The sequence below is a fragment of the Littorina saxatilis genome, linkage group LG12, assembly GCF_037325665.1.
Source record: "Littorina saxatilis isolate snail1 linkage group LG12, US_GU_Lsax_2.0, whole genome shotgun sequence".
In the NCBI taxonomy this organism is placed as follows: Eukaryota; Metazoa; Mollusca; class Gastropoda; order Littorinimorpha; family Littorinidae; genus Littorina; species Littorina saxatilis.
The window spans coordinates 4,536,112-4,552,277 of NC_090256.1; the positions used below are offsets into that span (position 1 = coordinate 4,536,112).

At 38.5% G+C, this 16,166-nt stretch overlaps 1 long non-coding RNA gene across 2 annotated transcripts; it reads left to right on the forward strand.

Moving 5' to 3' along the window:
• Positions 1-464: 464 nt before the first annotated feature.
• LOC138981103 (uncharacterized) lies at positions 465-7,728 on the forward strand. 2 transcript variants are annotated; one of them, XR_011460557.1, is made up of 5 exons: positions 465-578; positions 4,630-4,703; positions 4,990-5,150; positions 5,688-5,753; positions 7,547-7,728. It is a non-coding gene; the product is annotated as an uncharacterized lncRNA (long non-coding RNA). The 2 variants fall into 2 exon arrangements; XR_011460556.1 differs by lacking the exon at positions 465-578 and having other exon boundaries at positions 4,504-4,703.
• The last annotated feature ends 8,438 nt before the right edge of the window (positions 7,729-16,166 follow it).

The window sequence follows — 16,166 nt, forward strand, 5'->3', positions numbered from 1 at the left end:
GGCGATCGAGGATGTTTGTTTACGTTTCTCTAGGTAATTTCTAACAATGCTCAAACAACCTATCCTACCGAACTAAATCTCCATTTTACTTTCACTCAATCATTATCCTATCAATAATGAATCAATTCTAAAATGCATAACCATATTTACATGCACATTTCATTACATAATATTCTCTCATCGATGAGATCTCGTATAACACCTTCTCAAGTCAAAGCGACCAAAAAGTGTTTGTTTACGTTTCTCTGGGTAACCTCTAACAACATACAAACAATTTATCTAACTAAACCAAATCTCTGTTTCCTTTCACTCAATCATTATCTTATCAATAATGAATTAATTCTAAAATGCATGCAGTAATATTCACATGCACATTTCATAACATAACATTCTCTCATCGTTCTTCTTCGATGAGATCTCGAACAACACGTCATCTAAAATGGCGTCATCGAAGAGAAGACCATGTTCCATTGTGTTCGTTTCTTAAGAATGCGATCGATACGCACACGATTCCGAATAAAAACTACATAAACTAGTCAGCGAAAGTTTCCTGCTACGAACTGTGCAGTGGTTTTCTGGTGAGTACATCTTAACACAGTTAATATCATAACATTTGTCCACAAGTCTCCCAGTCTTTCACTTGTGTCAATGAAGAACACTTTTAGATCTGTATCACATGTTTCTCAGTGCAAAGGTTAGATCCACTAATGTTCAGGTTAAAGTTTCTGGATAATACTAATAGGGCCATCCATTACATGCACCCCCGCTTTCTAACATTATGCTCCGCATAATCTATATATTTTAAAACATATTCTTCTGTAACTTTAACTACCAGTACCAGAACTAGAACATAGAAATTGAAATTTGAAATTAAAACTTGAGTGAATCACTTCTGTCCTATTTGATCTTTTTGTAGTTTAGTTTGATGGTGGTTCTTCCATCCTTCCGTTTGATCACAGAAGATGCAAAAGTGTTTGTCACTTGCACCTGTGCAATCGCCATAGCTTCATCGTAGGGCAGATACACTGTGACTGGGTATAGTTTTGCTGCAGAAGGCAAGTCTGTTTTCTCTTTCTCCTTCCCCTGACCCCCCTCGTTGATTGAAACATCACTTATGGTTTCATATACCGGTACTGGTTCCATCTGTAACACATTAATATCGTATTGCGCTAATTAAGTTATTCATAGTCCATGTTTTCATATTTGTCAACCGTCCATACTACAATACATCTTGTATTACCCACTTATCTTCTAAAACTAACCGAGACCGAGTAACATTGTTAGGATTGAAAAAGCGTGCTACAGTACCTTCGTGCTTTACCAATTTCACATCGCCTAACAATAACTCGACTCCTTGAGAACTCTACCTGTCCAGTTTGAATAATTATCTTGGCCTAGTGCCTCACATTATTGTCACACAGGAAGATATATGACTAAGTGCCAAAAGGTGCTCACAGAACAGAAGACGACTTTGTTTTACAATAAAAATGTTTCTAAAAACGTGTGTCTGCTGAAAATTGGTGTGTGTGTGGATGAATGTGCGAAGAGATAGTGGACATAATTTCGTGTGTCTGACTTGAACGGTTTTGAAGTTATCTTTGTTTAAAGTCAAAAATAACGCCAAAACCGGCCATCTGAAAAAGGACATCGTGATACCTCGTGTTTTGAATATGCCACAGAAAAATAACAAGAAGCACAAATGAATTGCATTTAGTTTGATTGAATGCCTGAAACATCGCTTTACAGACGAGACCAAACGTCAAATCTAAATCTCGAGAGAATTTTTTTTTTTCGATAACCGAATTTTAAGGTGTCGCACGCAAGATGATTCGTCATCACGGCATACATTTTTCAATCGCAGATATTTACTAAATTTCTTTTTCAAAAACTCTGGAATTGATGTCGACACGTCAAGCGATAACGGTGTATCAAACTGCTGTCTTTCAAGTAATCCAGCAAAGACTGCAGAACTTTTGAACAGCATTTTTGAAAACGATTTGAAAATTTCGTCATATCTTGCGTGCGACAAAATGTTCGGTAATTAACGGTTATTTTCTTTTAAAAACAAAATTTACATGTACAAAGATCTACTTCATTTACGGAACCACGTGACACATTCTGTGTTCAAAATTTGTGAAGAAATCACGAACCACGATTGCGCTATCAAGTGTTGAAATTATGTCGTCAACATTTTTTCAGATCTTGCGTGCGACACCTTCTTGCGTTCAACATAAAATGTCACTACCTTATCGAGTTTAATGGGTAAAACTAACTATTTGTTGTCTTAGTTTAATCTTCTTAATTAAAAGCGTAATAAAACCGAACTTCTAAGATGAATTTTAATTGAGATTAGCGAAAGAGCGGGCACGCAAGTCGACCTTAAAGTAAAAGAATGATAACACGAGCGTTTGTCGTGTTGTCTTGCGTGCAACACATTGTCCAAAAAGGAAAATGTATATTTTTCTCAGACGTTTTTTAAGTTGAAACCTTGAAACTTCACACACATTTGGGGTTTAATCGCCCCCATGCATGGTAAAAGTCTTGTTGACCCTTGTCAGATTTCAAGGTCACGGCTGGGTCACATGTGGTTCAGAAAACGGATGAAACATATTTTTTCAGAGATTTTTGAAGCTAGAACCTTCAAACTTCAAACAACGCTTTTGCTTAATGATTGTTCAACATGGAGAATTCAAGGTTGATCCTTGAGAAATGTGAAGGTCATAGCAGGGTCTCGTGTGGGTAAAAAAAAAAACATAACCTTTTTCTCAGAGTTTTTCAAAGCAAGAACCTTGAAAGTTCACATTTTTGGGCTTAATAGCCCCCATACACGGTTAAAGTCTTGTTGACCTTTGTCGAATCTCAAGGTCACATGGGCAAATCAAAAACACGAAAATGCATCATTATCTCAGTTTTTTTTAAAGGGAGAGCCTTCAAACATCACACAACTCTCAACTCCGACTTAAAGAAGTTAAGGTAGATCCTTGTCACATGTCAAGGTCACAGAAAGGTCTCGTACGGGTAAAACAAACAAAACAAACAGATAATATTCATTTTTTCAGCTTTGTTGTTAGCTAGAATAGAGGCACATGCCACCATTCCATTCAACATGACTCATAGAAATGTATGATGTATGACGTAATTGCATTGTGTGTAATGACGCGGCTGCCTCTGTAGTTATTCCAGCCTTTGAAGAAATGGCGTTTTTCCTTGCTTGGACACATTTTTCCTTTTCTTGGATGTTTCAGGAGTTTGGGTGAGTTTGGTGTATATGGTTGAACACAATTTAAAATTTGCATAAAAGTGTATTAAAATAAACAGTGGTAGCCAGTCTCATCTGTTGTGTCGACAATTTAATCTCTTTTGTGTGACCTCAACTTGACCCCTCTGAATGCTCTCAATCATGGAAATTGACCACACTTTGATTATAACCAAACAACATCAAAACTTTGGAATGTGTGAAGTTTCAAAGGTGTTGCTTAAAAGGCGTTCGTGAAAATGACAATTGTATGTGTCTGACTTCAATGCGACCCCGCTGCGACCTTGACGTTTGATTTTATCAACCAGACTTTCATCATGTGTGAATGACTTCAAACACTATAAAACTAGTTGAAGAAATTGACAATTTTTCAAAGTTTAAGCCAGATGGCACTGCTGTGACCTTGAAATTTGACAAACATTAACCAGGCGGTCACCTTTTTTAGAAAATATCCTTAAAGGATCTTTAACCTTACTGTGACCTTGGAATTTGATGAGGTTTAATTTAACTTGCGTAGTGTGCCAAGTTTCAAGGCCCTAGCTTCAAAAACATATGAGAAAACCTCATTGAAAAATGTATATGTTTGACCTCAACGCGACCCTGCTGTGACCTTGACTTTTTCAACCAGACTTTAATCGTGTGTGAACATTATACACTAGAACTGTGTGTATTTTCAAAGCTCGTGCTATAAACGCGCTGAATAAATTGAAAATATTCCACATTTGGACCAGATGTGACCCCGCTGTGACCTTGAACTTTGACAAAGATTAACAAGCAGGTCACTTTTAATGAGGTTTTATAAAAATGCTGAAAGTATGTGAAGTATGTAAAGTCTAACTGATCTAGTATTAAAACATGTAAGACGTGACAACGACAATTTTCCAGTTTGCAAAGGAAATTTAACCTCGCTGTGACCTTGAAATTCAATGTTGTTTAGTGTGATGTGCACCATACCTGGAGGTCATTATACTTTGGTTGTGTGCCAAGTTTCAAAGCCCTAGCTTTAAAAACGTGCGAGATAACCTTAATGCTATGACTCAGTGCCGTTTTGAATGATATAACGAACAAAATTATCGTTATTTGTAAAATCATTTGGGTAAATTTATCTTTTCTTTTCGTAATTGGGTTCCAGCATCTGTTGTCTTAACAAAAATCACAATATCAGTCGTGTTTGTCAACTTTTATTTTTTAGCCCCTTTGTCCGCTTTTCGTGCGCACCTTTTGGCACTTAGTCATATATGTCTCGAAACCAGCCTCAATTTACCTTGAGTTACGCTCCATCATACTAACTAACACAATCCCTACGAAAGACATATATGAAAATACTGTTTATGAATGACTATCTTTTGCACAATGTCATCGTTATGTTCCAGAAAAACAAGGCGAAGTTACGAACAGTTCAATCTCCACTTCTTCATCCACGTCGGCACATTCTTTCCTTTATAAGGTAACAGTCTGTCAATGTGATACGCCTTTGAATCTTTCTTGGGTCTAGTTTTAATAAGGTATGTCAAATCATCAATCTTGTTGGTGATGATATACGGTCCTTTCCATTTTGACGTCATTTTAGTACACACACCTATCTTCCTGACAGGGTTGAACAACCAGACTAATTGTCCTACACTCAGTTCACGTTTTCTGGTTTTCATGTTGTAATACTTCTCTTGATGCACTGCACTTTTCTTTAAATGTTTCCGCGCATGTTCATGTACTTTTTGAAATGTCTGTTCCAGGTTTGCAGTGTAGACATCTGGGGAAACATCTTCTTCTTCAGCTCCGGGTCGTCCAAACACCAGTGACATCGGTAGTCTCGCCTCACGTCCCAGCATCATTCGATTTGGAGTTATACCTGTACTGCAGTGAACCGACGATCTGTATGCTGAGGCCAGCAGAGGTAAGTAGATATCCCAGCTTTTCTGGTTGTTTTCGCAGTACGCTGTTAACATAGCAGCCAGTGTTCTGTTGAATCGTTCTACAATTCCATTTGCTTGAGGCCGCATGCTTGTAGATCTGGTCTTGTTTATCCCCACTAGATTACACATTTCCTTGAATAACACTGATTCAAAGTTTGTGCCCTGATCAGTGTATAGTGTTAGTGGATACCCAAATCTGCTTGCGAAATGAGTAATGAAGGCTTGTGCTACTGTCTTTGCTTCTTGATTTGGAATTGGTATTGCTTCTGTCCATCGTGTGAATTGATCTGTGATGACCAAAATATGTGTGTTTCCCATCACTGTTTTGGGAAAAGGTCCACATATGTCTAGATTCACTCGTTCCAGAGGTTCACCAACTCCACAATGTCCAAGTGGAACACGTTTTTGATGAGATTTTCTAGCAGCACACTTGTCACATTGGACACAGTAGCGTTTGATACAATCATCCATGGTTGGCCAATAATATGACTGTTTTATTCTCTCTCCTGTCTTTTCAGATCCAAGATGACCAGCGGTGGGAACGTCGTGATGATTCTTCATAACATCTTCTTGCTTTGACTCAGGTACGATCATTTGTAGTCCTGTATCTTTATCATTCTCAAGACGCTTTCTGCAGAGAATACCATCTACTATACATAGTCTGTCCCACTGAGCCCAAAGTGTTTTTGCCTGAGAACGTTTTGTAGAGAGCTCTGCCCATTTTGGTCGCTCCTTTGATTTCATCTTCGCAGATAGAAGTGGTTCAATATCTTGATCTTCAAGTTGAGCTTGGCTAAGTTCTTCTGCATTCCATCCGTCCAAAGATAATGGATGAAATCTGACTTCAAAATCAGGTTTTTCTGTGCTTGATGATGAGTCTAGAGTTTTACTGCATGACGGTTTCTGTTCATCTTCCACAATCATAGCTATGTTGGGGTTTTCTTGCTTAACTTGCTTGCTTGCAGAACTGAGGATATCAGAGAAAGAGAATTGAACTGCTGTAGGTCTTAGTTCATCATTCTTGGTTCTCTGTTGTATCAAAGTACATGCAACAAAGTTTTCTTCTTTCATTGTTTCTTGATCTCTTTGTTGTTGTCTCAAGTATGATGTACAGGGTTTTCTGCTCAAAGCATCTGCATTGGAATGTTTCAACCCAGCACGATGTGGAACATCTTCTTGTGTTTTATCTTCTTTCTCTCTGTTTTCCTGTTTCGTAGTTTCTTCTTTCTTCATGTTGCGTTGACTCGGTTGAGTATCCTCTCTGTTTTCCTGTTTCGTAATTTCTTCTTTCTTCACGTAGCGTTGACTATCTTCCCTGTTTTCTTGTTTCGTAATTTCTTCTTTCTTCATGTTGGGTCTTCGTCGATTTACCGATTCTCGACCCTTTAAAATCGGCGGTTCTCGTTTCCCTCTCTTCTCTGTTGAGAACGTCCGTTGTGGGTTGGTCGAGTTTCAAATTGTTCCTGTTCTTTGCACTTCCTGTACAAATTACAGTCTTTCAAACTGTGGTCAGAGCGTTTACAACATGTGCAAAACTGTGTTCTCTGTCTGCAGTTTCTGGACAAATGTGTAGTCTCATTACATGTCCAGCACCGTCTGTCTCCCTTTTGTTGTTGACGATTTCGATCAGTTGTCTCCGGTGAAGAATTTATCATCGTTGATTCTTCTCCGTTGACCATGAAGATTTTCTTTTTCTGTGGTACCATGATAGCTTCATACATGTCAGCCACCTCTTCAGCTTCACGAATGGTTTGACAGTTTCTCTCCAAACATCGCCATTTTATGTCTGGACTCATATTTTTATACCATTGCTGTAGTGCAAGTTGATGTTGAGTTGATGACCCAACATTTGGATATGCCCTTTGTGCAAGTAGCAGAAGTTCATCAGAAAAGTCTGCCAATCCTTCATTTGGTAGTCTTTTTCTGTTTTCAAACTGTGTGGTCCAGTACACCCCATGTCTGGATGCTGTGCCGAATCTCTGTCGCAGTTGAAATATAAGACTGGCATATTCTCTTTTCTCATGAGGTGCTAGTCCAGCGTAGAATCTTCTAGCTTGTCCTTTCAAACAGGCTCCAAGAGTGAGTGTTCTTTCTCTCAGTGTCCAACCACCTAAATCAGCAATACATTCAAACTGATCTAAGTATGTCTCAAAGTCATCACTCCCATCGAAAAGTTGTGGTTTCATTTGTAGACCTCTTCTACTTGATCCTTTGTATGTCTTGTCTGTTACTGTTAGTTCTTGAACACCTCCAGTAGAATTATGACTATTTCCTCCCATCGGAAATTCTGTTCCCTCAGTTTCTTCATCACGTAGATACTGTTCATAAAATTGTTCAGGATTCATCATTGTTAATACTTTCTTTTCTTCTTTTGCAGAAATCAATCAAGTCCAATCCAAGCAGAATCTCCGTAAAAAGTCACTTTTAAAGAAAAGTCATTCCTCATCTGGTATAAAAGTCAAAAGACATCTCCTTCTTGTAAAATCCTCTTCTTCCACGATATCCGCTACAGCTCTGTATAAAACATGTATCAAAAGTCAATAAAGTTTATAAAAATCACCTCCAGGCTACTATGCTTCTTCTAATTTTTTCAGTTCCTCTTCTTTCTCTCTTGTTGTACGTTGTCTAGTTTCTTCAGTTCCTCTTCTTTCTTCTTGTTGTACGTTGTCTAGTTTCTTCAGTTCCTCTTCTTTCTTCTTGTTGTACGTTGTCTAGTTTCTTCAGTTCCTCTTCTTTCTCTCTTGTTGTACGTTGTCACAATCACATGAAGATTTTAATCCGTGAATAATCACATGAAGATAATAATCCGTGAATCAGCACATGAAGATAATAATCCGTGAATAATCACATGAAGATAATAATCCGTGAATCAGCACATGAAGATAATAATCCGTGAATCAGCAGGGTTATTTCCATTTTTTTTTTTTTTTTTTTTCACACACACACTTTAATCCATGAATCCACTGCAGGCCGGGTTATTTCCAAGAAATGTGTCTTTCACAAAAGAATCACAAATCCCACACTTCTGACACCATTGTAACGGGATGGGCGCGCGAGCTGTTGTTGGCTCTGGTTGTTGATTGTTGTGTGTGTGAATGTTAATGAAGAATAAAGCAAACACAAATTGTTCCAGGTTTCAATGTTCAGATTTATTCATCTGAACAAATTCGTATCGAACTTCAATATATCAGTGCATCGTTCATTCACATATAAAAATAGGCATGACATATGATGACCTTGTTCTGGACTATCTTCTTTACTGTAGACTGCGATCTCTTCATGTAGCTTAGAACCTAATATTCTCAACTCAATATTATATCCTTCCTAGTCCAGTCTCGAAGAAGCTGCCCCGATTTCTCCTGTCGGATAGCCCCACTTTCTTCCTGTAGACTGCTATCCCTTCCTAGTCCAGTCTCGAAGAAGCTGCCCCGATTTCTCCTGTCGGATAGCCCCACTTTCTTCCTGTAGACTGCTATCCCTTCCTAGTCCAGTCTCGAAGAAGCCGCCCCGATTTCTCCTGTCGGATAGCCCCACTTTCTTCTTGTAGACTGCTATCCCTTCCTAGTCCAGTCTCGAAGAAGCCTACTCGAACCACATCGTTCAGCCCAAAAGAACCCAAATCGCTAGAACATATCAGCCAAGCTAAGCCAAGCGAACAACCTTTCTCCCGTCTCGGAGAAGTACACTAAAACAACAATCCTAAGCAACCTGAATAGAACAGCATCCTTTAGAACCCGACTAGAACAACCCCGATTTCTCCTTTCCCTTCTCTATTTATCTCCTTCCTTGTTTGTTTACCTGTTACCTCTAGCTACCGCTAACGTTTCGATCGTCCGTAACGATCTCCCCTGTCTGTCTACGTTACCCCAATACATGTCCTAACAACATAAACAACATACCTTGTCTCTCCTTCCTTTCTTCTTGTTTCGTACCTTTAGCAACGAACCGACACTCTCGATCGTCTTAGAGTCAAGGCGATCGAGGATGTTTGTTTACGTTTCTCTAGGTAATTTCTAACAATGCTCAAACAACCTATCCTACCGAACTAAATCTCCATTTTACTTTCACTCAATCATTATCCTATCAATAATGAATCAATTCTAAAATGCATAACCATATTTACATGCACATTTCATTACATAATATTCTCTCATCGATGAGATCTCGTATAACACCTTCTCAAGTCAAAGCGACCAAAAAGTGTTTGTTTACGTTTCTCTGGGTAACCTCTAACAACATACAAACAATTTATCTAACTAAACCAAATCTCTGTTTCCTTTCACTCAATCATTATCTTATCAATAATGAATTAATTCTAAAATGCATGCAGTAATATTCACATGCACATTTCATAACATAACATTCTCTCATCGTTCTTCTTCGATGAGATCTCGAACAACACGTCATCTAAAATGGCGTCATCGAAGAGAAGACCATGTTCCATTGTGTTCGTTTCTTAAGAATGCGATCGATACGCACACGATTCCGAATAAAAACTACATAAACTAGTCAGCGAAAGTTTCCTGCTACGAACTGTGCAGTGGTTTTCTGGTGAGTACATCTTAACACAGTTAATATCATAACATTTGTCCACAAGTCTCCCAGTCTTTCACTTGTGTCAATGAAGAACACTTTTAGATCTGTATCACATGTTTCTCAGTGCAAAGGTTAGATCCACTAATGTTCAGGTTAAAGTTTCTGGATAATACTAATAGGGCCATCCATTACAATATGTATAATGTGTGTTTACTTTAGTTATCTGTTAAAATGTAAAATTTTAGTTCTTCTATTTTCTATTTTTTATCTTGTATTTCTATTTCATTTTTGTAGTTAGTCCCTCTTTAGGGCGAGGGCTGGATGTAAAAAAGCAGACCACTGCTTAATCTACTACCCTCGTTAAATAAAGAATTGTCATTGTCATTGTCTCTCTCTTCCCCCCTATATCTCACACATTGTCGTCTTCCTCCTCCTCCTCCCGCATCCCTCTTCAAAAGGCATAGACTCCCATGGCAATACTTCCACCCATCGCTTCTCCTCCCCCGCCTGTTGATATTTTGCCCTTGCTCCGTGATCCACCTACACCCACCAGCCCTATGCATCTCTTTACACTGATTTGCCGCCTCGCTATTAAAAGCCCGGGGCTTCCAACTTAATGAATTTTTCTTGGCCCAAACCAACGTTGACTTGTAGTGTGTGTATATTAGTCCTTAGAGGTTGGTGGTCTTTGTAAAATAAAACCAGTACAAGAGATTTTTTGAAATGTTCTTTATTGTTTGCTGTTATTGTTAGATACGGATTCGTTATTATTTATCTATTTATTTATTTATCTATTCCTCGATCAGCCGAGTTGTTGCATGAGTAGATTTGCTCCTCTCAGAGATTGGTTCTCTTCTCTTTTTATTAATGTTGTTTCCCCCCTCTATTTTCCTTAATTGTTAATCTCTCCTGTCTCAAACATTTGCTTTGGGTTTTGGGTTTTGGGATGTTTTTTTTTAATTTGCTAAACTAAACCCATAAAGGATCCAATACTAAAGAATTCAAAATGGGGTCCTGATTTGGCCTATATGGTCCGCTGGACCCAAAAAGCAACAACTAACTAACTAACTAACTAACCCTAAACATACCATTGCACATATGTCGTGATACTGTCCGGTATAACCAAGTTGGTACATTTACTGTGTCTGGTCGTTTCGAGTCAGCGCCGTATGTGCGTGTTTGCGTGTACAATTTTGCGCAACAGACTCTAGACCTCAAGGTGCTTCTAACATCCCAGACGGCACCAGATATAGGACCGGCACGGTTGGCCTAGTGGTAAGGCGTCCGCCCCGTAATCGGGAGGTCGTGGGTTCGAACCCCGGCCGGGTCATACCTAATACTTTAAAATTGGCAATCTAGTGGCTGCTCCGCCTGGCGTCTGGCATTATGGGGTTAGTGGTAGGACTGGTTGGTCCGGTGTCAGAATAATGTGACTGGGTGAGACATGAAGCCTGTGCTGCGACTTCTGTCTTGTGTGTGGCGCACGTTATATGTCAAAGCAGCACCGCCCTGATATGGCCCTTCGTGGTCGGCTGGGCGTTAAGCAAACAAACAAACAAACAAACCAGATATAGGCCGCGCTATCAGCCAAGGTCCACCGGTATTTCACTTCTTGTTGTCAAGCAAAGACGTTCCTTCGTCTTCAACGCAGCTGCCTATCACAAAACCTTACTGACTAATTGCTACATGTATTGTGGCGGGGGCGAGGATCTCCTAACTCTCCTCACCCCTCATTTAGAATGACTTGCTGCCATAGCCGGGTACACGGAGCGATGCGTGCCTGTCAAAAAGAATTTCCTGGGTAAGACCAAAAACAAGATGGTATACTCGTACTGGGATAGTGTTAGAACCTGTGCCTGTTTATACAACAGCGCAAGACGATGTCAATAGAAAGTTGTCAGCAGCAGAAAAAAAATAACTTAGGGTGAAATTAGGTCAACAATGATGAGAAAACAGAAGCAACTTCGGACTTGCTTAAAAAAGTAAGATCGAAAGAAAGAAAGAAAGAAAGAAAAAAAGAAAGAAAGAAAGAAAGAAAGCACAAAAAAGAAACGAAAAAAACAAGTCGCGTAAGGCGAAATTACTACATTTAGTCAAGCTATCGAACTCACGGAATGAAACTGAACGCACTGCATTTTTTCATCAAGAGTATACAGCTTCGTCAATTCCCGCGAGAAAGAAATCGCTAACTTTTCACGTGCAAAACGAAGTGAAATTGACAAGCCAGAATAGCGCGGTAGCGTATTGTGCTAAGCAGGAAAGCGCTCTTAACATAGAGGGGGGAATCGAGACGAGGGTCGTGGTGTATGTGTGTGTGTGTGTGTGTGTGTGTGTGTGTAGAGCGATTCAGAGTAAACTACTGGACCGATCTGTATGAAATTTTTCATGAGAGTTCCTGGGTATGATATCCCCAGCCTTTTTTTCTTTTTTCGATAAATATCTTTGATGACGTCATATCCGGCATTTTGAAAAAGTTTAGGCGGCACTGTCACACCCTCATTTTTCAATAAAATTGATTGAAATTTTGGCAAAGCAATCTTCGACAAAGGCCGGACTTTGGTATTGGATTTCAGCTTGGAGGCTTAAAATTTAATTTATGACTTTGGTCATTAAAAATCAAAAAATTGTAATTAAAATTATTTTTTATAAAACGATCCAAAAGTACGTTTATCGTATTCTTCATTATTTTCTGATTCCAAAAACATATAATTATGTTATATTCGGATTAAAAACAAGCTCTGAAAATTACAAATATAAAAATTATGATTAAAATTAAATTTCCGAAATCGATTTAAAAACAATTTCATCTTATTCCTTGTCGGTTCCTGATTCCAAAAACATATAGATATGATATGTTTGGATTAAAAACACGTTCAGAGAGTTAAAAAGAGTAGAGATATAGAAAAGCGTGCTATCCTCCTCAGCGCAACCGCTACCGCGCTTTTCTGTATTGTTAATGTCACTGCCTTTGCCACGAGCGGTGGACAGACGATGCTACGAGTGTACGGTCTTGCGGAAAAAATGCTTTACGTTCAGTTTCATTCTGTGAGTTCGACTGAGCTTGACTAAATGTTGTATTTTCGCCTTACGCGACTTGTTCTGTATTCTTGTTAACTTTCTGAGCTTGTTTTGAATACGACATATTATATCTATATGTTTTTGGAGTCAGGAAATGATAAAGAATATGAAGAAATCATTTTTAGATCGATTTGATAAATTATAATCGTAGTACTAATTAACCTATTTTTGTTAATTGTGATCACATTTTAAGAGTAAACATAACATATTTATATTTTTTTAGATTCAGAATTTGATGAAGAAAACGATGCAATCAATTTCAAATCGATTTGCGAAAACTTGAATCTCATAACAACTTTAATGAGCAAACTCATTAATTTCAAGCCTCCAAACTGAAATGCAATACCAAAGTCCGGGCTTCATCGAAGATTACTTGACCAAAATTTCAACCAATTTTGTTAAAAAATGAGAGCGTGACAGTGCCGCCTCAACTTTCACGAAAAGCCGGATATGATGTCACCAAATACATTATTTCCATAAAATGAAAAAAAAATGTCTAGGGATGCCATACTCAGGATCTCTCATGTCAAGTTTTATGAAGATCGGTCCAGCAGTTTTCTCTGAATCGCTCTACACAAAAACACACAAACACGCACACACACACACACACACACACACACACACACACACATACACTCACACACACACACACACACACACACACACACACACACACACACACACACACCCATACACACACACACACACACACATACACCACGACCCTCATCTCGATTCCCCCTCTACGTTAAAACATTTAGTCAAAACTTGACTAAATGTAAAAAAGAGAAGTCATGAGAAAAGGGAAGAGAGAAAAAAAGAAAAAGAAAAGAAACAAGTCGTGTAAGGCGAAAATACAACATTTAGTCAAGTAGCTGTCGAACTCACAGAATGAAACTGAACGCAATGCCATTTTTCAACAAGACCGTATACTCGTAGCATCGTCATTTGTTTGTTTGTTTGTTTGCTTAACGCCCAGCCGACCACGAAGGGCCATATCAGGGCGGTGCTGCTTTGACATTTAACGTGCGCCACACACAAGACAGAAGTCGCAGCACAGGCTTCATGTCTCACCCAGTCACATTATTCTGACACCGGACCAACCAGTCCTAGCACTAACCCCATAATGCCGGACGCCAGGCGGAGCAGCCACTAGATTGCCAATTTTAAAGTCTTAGGTATAACCCGGCCGGGGTTCGAACCCACGACCTCCCGATCACGGGGCGGACGCCTTACCACTAGGCCAACCGTGCCGGTCGTAGCATCGTCAGTCCACCGCTCATGGCAAAGGCAGTGAAATTGACAAGAAGAGCGGGGTAGTAGTTGCGCTAAGAAGGATAGCACGCTTTTCTGTACCTCTCTTTGTTTTAACTTTCTGAGCGTGTTTTTAATCCAAACATATCATATCTATATGTTTTTGGAATCAGGAACCGACAAGGAATAAGATGAAAGTGTTTTTAAATTGATTTCGACAATTTAATTTTGATAACAATTTTTATATATTTAATTTTCAGAGCTTGTTTTTAATCCAAATATAACATATTTATATGTTTTTGGAATCAGAAAATGATGGAGAATAAGATAAACGTAAATTTGGATCGTTTTATAAAAGAAATATTTTTTTTACAATTTTCAGATTTTTAATGACCAAAGTCATTAATTAATTTTTAAGCCACCACGCTGAAATGCAATACCGAAGTCCGGGCTTCGTCGAAGATTACTTGACCAAAATTTCAACCAATTTGGTTGAAAAATGAGGGCGTGACAGTGCCGCCTCAACTTTCACGAAAAGCCGGATATGACGTCATCAAAGACATTTATCCAAAAAAAGAAAAAAACATTCGGGGATTTCATACCCAGGAACTCTCATGTCAAATTTCATAAAGATCGGTCCAGTAGTTTAGTCTGAATCGCTCTACACACACACACACACACACACACACACACACACACAGACACACAGTCGCACACACGCACATACACCACGACCCTCGTCTCGATTCCCCCCTCAACGTTAAAACATTTAGTCAAAACTTGACTAAATGTAACAAACAAACAAGTCGCGTAAGGCGAAAATACAATATTTAGTCAAGTAGCTGTCGAACTCACAGAATGAAACTGAACGCAATGCCATTTTTCAGCAAGACCGTATACTCGTAGCATCGTCAGTCCACCGCTCATGGCAAAGGCAGTGAAATTGACAAGAAGAGCGGGGTAGTAGTTGCGCTAAGAAGGATAGCACGCTTTTCTGTACCTCTCTTCGTTTTAACTTTCTGAGCGTGTTTTTAATCCAAACATATCATATCTATATGTTTTTGGAATCAGGAACCGACAAGGAATAAGATGAAAGTGTTTTTAAATTGATTTCGACAATTTAATTTTGATAATAAATTTTATATATTTAATTTTGAGAGCTTGTTTTTAATCCGAATATAACATATTTATATGTTTTTGGAATCAGCAAATGATGGAGAATAAGATAAACGTAAATTTGGATCGTTTTATAAAAGAAATATTTTTTTTACAATTTTCAGATTTTTAATGACCAAAGTCATTAATTAATTTTTAAGCCACCAAGCTGAAATGCAATACCGAAGTCCGGGCTTCGTCGAAAATTACTTGACCAAAATTTCAACCAATTTGGTTGAAAAATGAGGGCGTGACAGTGCTGCCTCAACTTTCACGAAAAGCCGGATATGACGTCATCAAAGACATTTATCAAAAAAATGAAAAAAATGTATGGGGATATCAATCCCAGAAACTCTCATGTCAAATTTCATAAAGATCGGTCCAGTAGTTTGGTCTGAATCGCTCTACACGCACGCACGCACACACACACACACATACACACACACATACACACACACATACTTGTGGATAACGTGTAGTTGGGAAGTTAAGAGTAGAAATAATTAGTATTTAGTGTAGGAGGAGGGTTGGGGGTGGGTAGGGAGGGGGTGGGTATGGTTTACTTTGAGCAGGTCGGTTTCAGTTTTAATAAACAATTCTAGAGAATTGTGTATCCTATATTTGAGTCTTTCGTGTTTTAGACATTGATGCATTTAATAGTTTTAACGAGTTGCCTTTTGTTTTATCATTCTGGTGTTTATCTAGATGTGCTGTGTATCTTATAAGAAGTTCTTAAAAGTTCGAAGTTATTTTAGCATATAGGTTTTTTATGGTCTTAACAGTTAAACATGTATTACGTTATCATTAGGATTCATGCTTTGTTAGCACTAAGCAGTTGTTTTTAATCAGTCTGGTTTTCTCTTGTTTTCATCTTATGAACATTCTAAATGTTAGACTAACTTATTGTTTTGTACAGAATAACAACTGTGTGAATGAAAGAGTGTGACATGAAGTTCTTGTACATCATTGTAAAG